Source organism: Humulus lupulus, chromosome 2 (genome assembly GCF_963169125.1).
Source record: "Humulus lupulus chromosome 2, drHumLupu1.1, whole genome shotgun sequence".
NCBI classification, from domain to species: Eukaryota; Viridiplantae; Streptophyta; class Magnoliopsida; order Rosales; family Cannabaceae; genus Humulus; species Humulus lupulus.
The window spans coordinates 174,299,565-174,309,077 of NC_084794.1; the positions used below are offsets into that span (position 1 = coordinate 174,299,565).

The 9,513-nt window shown below is 31.3% G+C and overlaps 1 long non-coding RNA gene across 1 annotated transcript; it reads right to left on the reverse strand.

Annotated features, from left to right (window-relative positions):
- Window positions 1-835: 835 nt before the first annotated feature.
- Window positions 836-3,742, reverse strand: LOC133816421 (uncharacterized). The gene is made up of 2 exons (XR_009885227.1): window positions 3,449-3,742; window positions 836-1,108 (listed from the first exon to the last, which is right to left on the reverse strand). It is a non-coding gene; the product is annotated as an uncharacterized LOC133816421 (long non-coding RNA).
- Between the last annotated feature and the right edge of the window lie 5,771 nt (window positions 3,743-9,513).

Below are 9,513 nucleotides of genomic sequence, written 5' to 3' on the forward strand. Positions count from 1 at the left end.
ACCGCTAAAGGACTAAAAGCAAAACCGTTCTCAAGGGTCGTTCTTTTGTTCATTCTAGCTCGAATCAGAGGTAAGAAAACTGCACCCCATATGTGACATGCACGGTTATTCATGAGGCATGTTGGTTGTGTATATGTGGACATGGATTGAATATTGAATGCTTAGCAAATGTTGCTCACTTGTGCATGGTACTAACTCATTAGTCAAATTTGGAAAAGGTGCTAGTATCAACTGTGAAGCTGTGACTTATTAGTCAGGTTCGACAGTGGTACTAGGCACTGGTCACGTAGCGCTGACTCATTAGTCAGGACGGCCTTAGTGTGTCCAACGCAAGCCAATAAAGATTAGATCTAATCGACTTTTTGCATTGGATGACTCAAAGAGCATTAATGCCAGATAGACCTCAAGTTCGATGAATGTTATAAGCGCTTGTGTGGCTTACCCATCAGTCACTCATTTGTTAAGATAAAGACTTACCCATCAGTCTCTCATTTGTTGAAGGCTAGTGGCTTACCCAGCAGCCACTCTTCTGTTTGAATTAGTGACCTGCTTGTCAGTTGTAATGACCCAACTACTCTAAACTTTGGACCATTAACGATAACTATACATAGACACTAACCTTTGATAAAACTTACAAGTGAAATGATCATAACTTTGTTAAGATAAAGACTTACCCATCAGTCTCTCATTTGTTGAAGGCTAGTGGCTTACCCAGCAGCCACTCTTCTGTTTGAATTAGTGACCTGCTTGTCAGTTGTAATGACCCAACTACTCTAAACTTTGGACCATTAACGATAACTATACATAGACACTAACCTTTGATAAAACTTACAAGTGAAATGATCATAACTTTATTAAAAACTTGTAATAATAAATGTTAAACTTACATAAAATTTAAAGTAGGATATGGGATCCCATTGTTTTAAAATCAAAACATAACATAATTGTAATTAAAAGGGATTACATAATAAAGTGCGAAAAAATACACATAAAACCATTAGTAAAGAAACTTCATCCTCGAATCGAACTCTCGGCCCTTCGATTCCATTCTGCCTCAATACACATGCCCAAACTACCAAGAACCTTTCCAGCCACCAAAGCTATTTTCCTGCACATATAAACATAAAAGGAGTGAGCCTAATGCCCAGCAAGGAAAATCTAACACATAAACCATATACATAAATTTCATAATGTAACATAAAACATATCATAACACATATGTCACATACATACTATAATGGCCATTATTACTTGGGGTCCCATAAACAAACAAGTCATATGCCCATTAGATTTGTGGGGCTTGCTAGCTAAGCAAGTCATATGCCCATAAATTTATTGGGGCTTGTTAGTTGTACGGGTCATATGCCCAAGTCTACAATTATACATATTATAGCATATTACATAACACATAATCATAAGATAACATTTATCATAACATATAAATCATATCACATTACACATAAATCCTATCCTATTTTCCTTACCAAAATTACCGAGATATGAGAACAGTTTCGGGACTTTGGAACACTCCTAAAAACCATGAATGGAAGGGTGAGTATACTAAAGAGAATGAGATGAAAAGAATGGAAGAAATATACCATTAAGAATATACTTACCAAAAACCTTATGTTCAAGATCTTAGATTTCTTATCCAAGAATAAAGAATAAAGTTAGGGTGCTGAATAGAAAACTACAAGAACTTAAAGAGAAAAAATACCAAATGAGCTAGAGTTTGGAATACCTTGAATGCTTCTATGACCAATCTAAACCTTGAACAAAAATGTGCTATAAACCTTACTTCCCAAGTGTTTGGTAAGCTTATAATCCCCAACCAAAGTGTTTACACTCTCAAAAATAACCTAGCAACTTGCAGCCTCTGAACTTAACTTGATGAATGAATAAATGGCTGGGTACTAGGTCCTATTTATAGAGTTCAAGAATGAAAAGATCTTCATTTAACTTGAATAAAAATAATAGCTTTTAAGTGAAAAATATTTGAATTATCGTTCAGCAGAGGCTGAAGACTCATTCAGAAAGATGCTGGAATTATCAAGAGGTTAAAGATTTGAATTGAGAACATTTTCAAAAACTTTCAAAATGCACTGAAGGAGGCGATATATCGCCTGGGCCAGCATGCCCGAGGCGATCGTGCGAAGTTTCGTGTTTTTCGTATCCCCGTACTGCGATATATCGCCCCCTATAGCTGCGATATATCGGCATATGCTCAATATTTAAACACGAAATTACACAATTTTAGCTTAATTTGAATTGAGTAAACAACCTTGACTAAATCTTCTAACGTTTTCAAAGCTACTGACAGACCCTAGGATATTCAAATATTACTCTTAATAAACTTATTCCTCAAAAATACTTAATTGTCATTAAACATACACATGACAAGTGTTAATTTCTCATTGGGTCTATCTAAACCTTATAATATAATAATTATCACCACCAATATCAGTCATATTAATCAAACCTTAGGTTAAAATTAATATTCTTAAACTATAGGTTAAACTTAGAAAATCTACAAGTGTTACTCTGAGTGTCCAAATAAATCCCGGTCTGAACCAAAGTCCACAGCATAAAAATACTACTACTGTTACTATTATACTACTATCTAACTAGTTAAGTAAAGTTCTTGGACTCTACATCAGTCACTCAGTATGGTTTACCAGAACCTTAAGTGATATTCACTCATCTGTTTGAGAGCTATGAGCTCTGTGTGATTATAATGATAATCATTTGATGATGTTTACATACAATACTGTGTTTTCTTGCTGGGCTTTGGCTCATGGGTGCTATGTGGTGCAGGTAAAGGGAAAGAAAAGCTTACCCAGCCTTGAGTGGAGAGCTTAGATGGTGATATGTACATATGCGGCCGCTTGACCACCACGGCCAAGGAGTTCTCAGAGGAGCTAAGGGGTTTACCCTATTTTTGCCGCTTAGGTCGGCGGGATTCAAATTTTGGAACAGTAATGACCTTTTTGAGTTGTAAATAACTTGTAAATGTTCTTGTGGGCCCATGAACAGTTTTATGTATTAAATAAAACATATCATTTCCTTTTTATTGGTTTTCACCTTAGCCTGTTAATAACACTTAGAACATGTTTTTAACCAAAGGACTCAGGCAATGAGTCAAATATCTGGTTCACCGTTCACCGCAACTGTTCTGGGGTAACCAGGGCGTTACAAATGACCTTCTCTGGAACCAATTGTTGGAAAAACAATCAGAATGCATAGCGAAAAATGGCGTGGTGGGCCCAGTTAATTAAACAAAAAAAAAATTACATCTCTCATATAAACAATTTATATGTTCAATAAAACATCCAGACAGAAACATTAATATGCAATATTATTAATCGTGAAACATATATATAAATATACACATACTTAAATATATATCATATGCACATGTATACTAATATTCAAGAACAAAAATATTTACCTCTTGAAGCCTATCAAGTGTCCTTGAGTCTTTTCGTATATATATTGATCTTCCTATCCAATGTTTTGAGTAGTCAAACCACGATCGTCTGGAGTGTTCTCTACACCTTAAGATGTCTGTGGGCACATAGAGAACATAGGTTTGTAATTTAGAAATCACAAGTATATCTCAACACATGAGAACTTGGATTATGGTTTGAGAAGGGTTAGAATAAAAGAAGAAGATGATGACAATTTCTTATGTGACAAATTCTAAAAAAAATTTCTGAATTCTTCACTCTCTTGTTTTCTTCTTGTTATTACATAATATATATATATAGAGAGAGAGATTATATATTATCTTATTATTCCTAATAATAATAGTAATATATTAATAATTTCATAATAATGATATGAATTGATTTAGGTAAATATCTAACTTACCAAATTTGAAAAAAAAATTATATTTTCAAATTATTAATTAATTAAATAAATAAAATAAAACCAATGTTTATACTTTATCAGGTACACTGCTACACCACAGTCCCTAGACTGTGTCATGCGTATATAGCAGTATTCTCTTTCAGGGATATTGTATTTTTGTTTTATTTATTTATTTAATTAAAATCAATCTTTCTATAAAATATGATATTATCTTTTTAAGGAAAAAATCACAACCATATTTCTAAATTAAAATTTTTAATTCAAATTCAAATTAATGATCATCATTATCATCATCTTTTTTAAAATTCAATAAATCAAAAACTATTTTGACTTACCAATTTTATTTTCTCCCACTCAAATAAAATAATTAATTTCAAAAATTAATTAATGAATTTATTTATATATTTCAAAATTATATATTTAAATCAATAAACATATTTTTGAAAATTTAATAATTAATTCATAATTAATTATTCAACCTCAATTATCATATAATTATATATTTGACCCGAAGAATAAAATTCTTCTCAAATTTACAATTTACAGTTTTACCCTTGTATCAACTCTAACCTTGATATGGTATTGATAGAGCCACCCTGGGGACCTATGGACCTATAATATTAAGCTCCAATAAATATTAGATTATTAATCAAAGCTCTTTGATTAAATAATCATATTTATTATTCTCATGATTACTTCACTATAAATATGAGATTGAACTCTTGATAATTATAGACATATATTTAATGAGTACTTTATCAAAGAATAAAGTGTTCATTGATATAATCATTACATACAACGTTAATCATCTATTAATGGTTCATAATTAAAAGGGAATAAAATTATTGTTTCACCCTTTTAACTATATCTTGTTCCTAATGTATCATTGACTTTACTAGTGAAGGTTGTGTCACAGCAAGTTTGTGACGTGAGCGCTCATAACCTTTTAGTTCCAAAAGTCAACCCAATAGGGAACCATTATTCAATCTATAAGAAGGTATAGATTCCATATCTATTAAACTATGTTCCCAGCCATATATATCATAGCCTGATCATTCCGACAAACCTTAACGCATGAATCAAAGGATCAGATGACATATATAGGAGTTCATAGTAACCTCGGGATTAAGATCATCATGTATATGATCATCGTTTGATGTGTTTGATTAATACTGTGAAATAGTGTTTAAACAAGTATTAACAAATCACATCTGGTCCAGTTCTATATATCACTATATATAAAGTACATTCACTAAAGTGTCTTACTACACTAGTGACCCGGATCTAGGTTACTTGTATTCGTAATACTAGTGAATCGTACTAGCAGTAATTAATCTAAAGATTCCATAATTTTATTTTACTGCGAATTGTTTCAAGTTTATTATCTTAATCTCAATCCTCTCGTGCCAATATGAGATTAAGACCACATAAATAAACTTTGGAACTTTCTGATATTTACTTAATATTATCAACATGATATCGGGCATAGTCTATATATATAATAATTCAATTCAATATTTATTTCATTTAAAACATTTGTCAACTACAATTCCTTTAAGGGCACTATTACCAACAGTCCTTCCTCTCCTTGAACTACTGAGGGCTCGAGTTCACTGTATGAAATGTTTGATGCTCTGTTATCTTCTCTGGAGCATTGAGTTGAGTATATGAATGATTATCAATTTTAGATGGGAAATTACATGGCAGATTTCTGAAGTGTTTTTGAACAATATGTTGGGTTTCAGTATTTTCCTCAATACCCTGATGAACTTCATCGATCGTATCAGCCTCGTGATGGTGATGCCCTTGCTAAGGATAATATGACTCAGGGTCCTTAGTCCTAGCCGTAGGTTTTTTGTTTCTTTCTTCCTTGTGAGGGGACACTGTTACTTTTAAGTTTGGGGGAGAGAATATTTTTATGTTTTTTTTTTCTTTATGTTTTCAATTTTATTGTGAGTTTTTAGTGGGTAGTTAGGTTTATTTTCGATTATTGGATGATTGTATTAACCAAAATATTATTTGAGACACATGGGAGTCGATGATGATGATGATGTTAATACTCTGATAGTACTCAATATGTGTAGAAAATGTGTGGATAGTGTGCTTGATTTATCATGTTTACTTTGATATTGTCATCTTATATGTTTTGATTGCACGTCATTTTGCTTGTTGTATGCATAATGTGGTTATGTAGGTATGAAGAGACTTGGATTTTTTGGTTGATATTGGGATAGCGAGAACTTGCTTGATTTATGTGTTGAGGCGAAATTCTAAATATTTGTTGTGTAGATATGATGAAGGCATTGGAATGTTTGAGTCAAAAAGCTAACATTTTATATGCATTATCCGTTGTTGTCCTCTTTTGAGCATAATATTGCCTATTTTATTATTTGATATTTGAAAACATCTTAAGCTTTTGACTTTGAACCATGAACTAAAAAAAGTTTACCTTCATCCTATTTTGCACCATAAATATATGTTGAGTTGAATTGATTGGATATATGATGTAAAGTGAGAATTTTGGGTATATTATGGAAATGATAATTTGGAAAAAAAAATTGGGTGTTTGTAAATATTTATTGAGTTCTAATCCATTTGTGTTTTCTTGAATAGTTCTCTTGTAAAAAGAAAAGAAAAAAAATATATTGACAAGAGACAAATGCTAGAAGGATTATAACTCATTTGTGCTAAAAAACCGAAGCATTGAATGAAAAATGTTGAAAGAGATTATTGTAAAGGGGATTAGTGTATTATTTGAGTTAGTTGATTTGTAAGTTTATGGTGTGAAATTTAGCCTAAATGTCCTTTTTATTCACCATTTACCTAAGCCTAACGTTATAAGCCTAATAAAGTACTTATGATCTACATGATTTTTTATTTACATTAGTGGAGATGCATTGATTGAGCAAGCTTGTGGTTATTTTCATTGTTTTATGGTTGATGGAGTTTTGATGCACATGAATCATATGATGCATAGAGTTTGTAAAATTGACATGTATGCACTTAAGTAAGATGACAATGTTTATGTTTAAATTTTGATGGATTGACATTCTGATCTCATGTTTGTTGCACATGTTGAGTAGTTGAAGAAGTTTGAGCATATTGAGACAATACGCCTTTGGTCTAAGTCATTTTCTTGGATATATTCATTTGATATTTTTTTTTTTTAGTTTTCTTAAGTATTTCATTTTAGTTTTCTTTAGCATTACATTTGATTTTCTTTAGTAATGCTTTTTATTGCTTGAGGACAAGCAATCGTTCAAGTTTGGAGGTGTGATGAGTGCATATTTATACACTCATTCTTAACTTTTAAACTATGAATTATTGTATTTTCCTTAAATTTTTATTTATTTTGATGTATTCTCTTGAGTGTGCAGTAGTATGTGCATAAATGATGGTTTTATAATGAATTTGGAGCACACTGGACATAATTGGGTGAAGTGTCAAAACTGAGAAGTGAAGCGAGCTGAAAAATCAAGTCTACTAGAAATTGTTAGGACAGGCGCCATTGTGCGCCTATACTGCTGCCAAAACTTAAAGTTACATCTCGAGTCAAATGTTCAAGTGCCATTGCGCCTAGTTGTAGGCGCCATTACGTCGTGCGCATAGATTACAATTTTTGATCAATTTTAAATGAAATTTTGGTGGTAATTTCTTGTGGGCATAAATGGAAACTTAGGGTTTTGTGAAATAGACTTTTTGGGGAACGTCTTGGAAGCAGAGAATACATTAGAGAACAAGAATTCAAGCCAAATTGAACATCTAATCTAGTTTTTCTTCTCTTACTTTTCTTTCTTGTTTAATTAGTTATGAACATGAATGTTATTGGTTTAATGTTTGTGATCATGAAGTAAACCTATCTTTTAGAGTATTGATGGATCTATTTTAGGTTATTGAATTAAAGTTTTGATATTATTCCCATGAAGTTTCACTAATTTTTTCATGCATTCTTTTGTTTAATACTTGATCACCATGAGATTGAATTGAAATTTAAGATTTTACACTTGAGAGAGGTAATCTTAATTTGGATCTAGAATTGTATGATATAGGAAAAGTGTGGAATTGAGAGATTCCATGATTTCTATGAGTTTCATTAAAAGAACCCTATTGCTTAATGAATTCTTATTTAATTAATATTGAATAGAGTTATCTTGTTGATTAATTAAGAATAATTTCATTTACATTTGATAAATGTAGATGATTTAAATTAGGGTTCTTGAAATTACAAATTAGGGGAATAGAGTGGGGTAACTGATAAAGTAAGATTCGTAATTTGAAATAGGAAAATCAATATTCTAGGTTTACATTCTCTGATTTTTAATTCGTTCATCGTTCTTATTTTATTCTTTTATTTATTTTGTTAAATATTATTACTTTTGTTAAATATTCTTACTTTCAATTTCTCTAATTAAATTAAAGGTTTAAAAGTTTAGTAATTAGCAAATTAATAAATCAATCCATGTGGATTCAACATCCTTTTCAATTAAAACTATACTATAATAACGTCGTACGCTTGCGATTATAAAATATGTATCAAAGAGATTAGAGGCCTAAGAAGAGCCTAAACTATTAAAACATAATTAGTTAATGACTAACTAATCATGCTGATGTGGGCAACCGGGTGCTAAAAGCTTATTGGCTCAGATTTAACTCATACTCCACACATGGATGACCCCACTCATCACTAATTGATTTTGAGATGGAATATTATGTGTCTTACCAAACCCCCACTCTATACCTATATAACATTTCCTTCTCCAACTCTCTACAACATTCTCTTATAGTCTAACATTCACCCCTCTATCAAATCTTACATGGGTTTAGAGCCCAATAGCTCCAAGCACCAGTCCAAAACAATAGTGAGCCAAAAATAGTCACTAGAGGTCCGGTTCAAGATTGGTCCTCCAAAAGAGTCGCCGTCTTGAGGAGGCATATTAGAGTGTCTCACATCGAATATGTGTGAGGATATCAACTAACATATAAGACCATGGGTTACTACTCCATCACTAATTAGTTTTGAGATAAAATCTTATATCTCTTACTAAAACCCCCCATTCTATACCTATGTATCATTTCCTTCTCCTACTCTCTAAAATATTCTCTTACAATCTAATCTTCATCCCTCTATCTAATCATACAAAAAATTGACTTAGGAAATATAATACTAAGATTAGTAATTCCACTTACTTGTGTAGGATTATTTATCCTACAAAACATTATTAGTTCATTAAATTATTTATGATCATAATTCTAGTCTCAATATCATGATCAGCCAAATAAGATTATATTCATCAATAAAAATTTCTGTAAGAATATTATTTTATTAAATTCGCTATAGAATATGCAAAATGATACACAATTTAAGAATTATAAGGAGAAGAGTTAGGTCTGGTTCGACAGAATTTTTGTTGTACTTCAAGATAAAATAGGAGAGAAGTGAAAAATTGAATTGTTTTAGTTAATATAGTGTACTTCTAAAAGATATTTTCAAATCATAATTATTATTTTTCTTGATTAGGATAAGGATTAAGTCAAGCTTTTTCGTTTCAACAGACTGCTAAATCATCATTAAAAAATAAAGTCCCGCTTTGGAAAAATACTTTATCCTCTAATCCGAACACGGTTTAACAATATATATATATA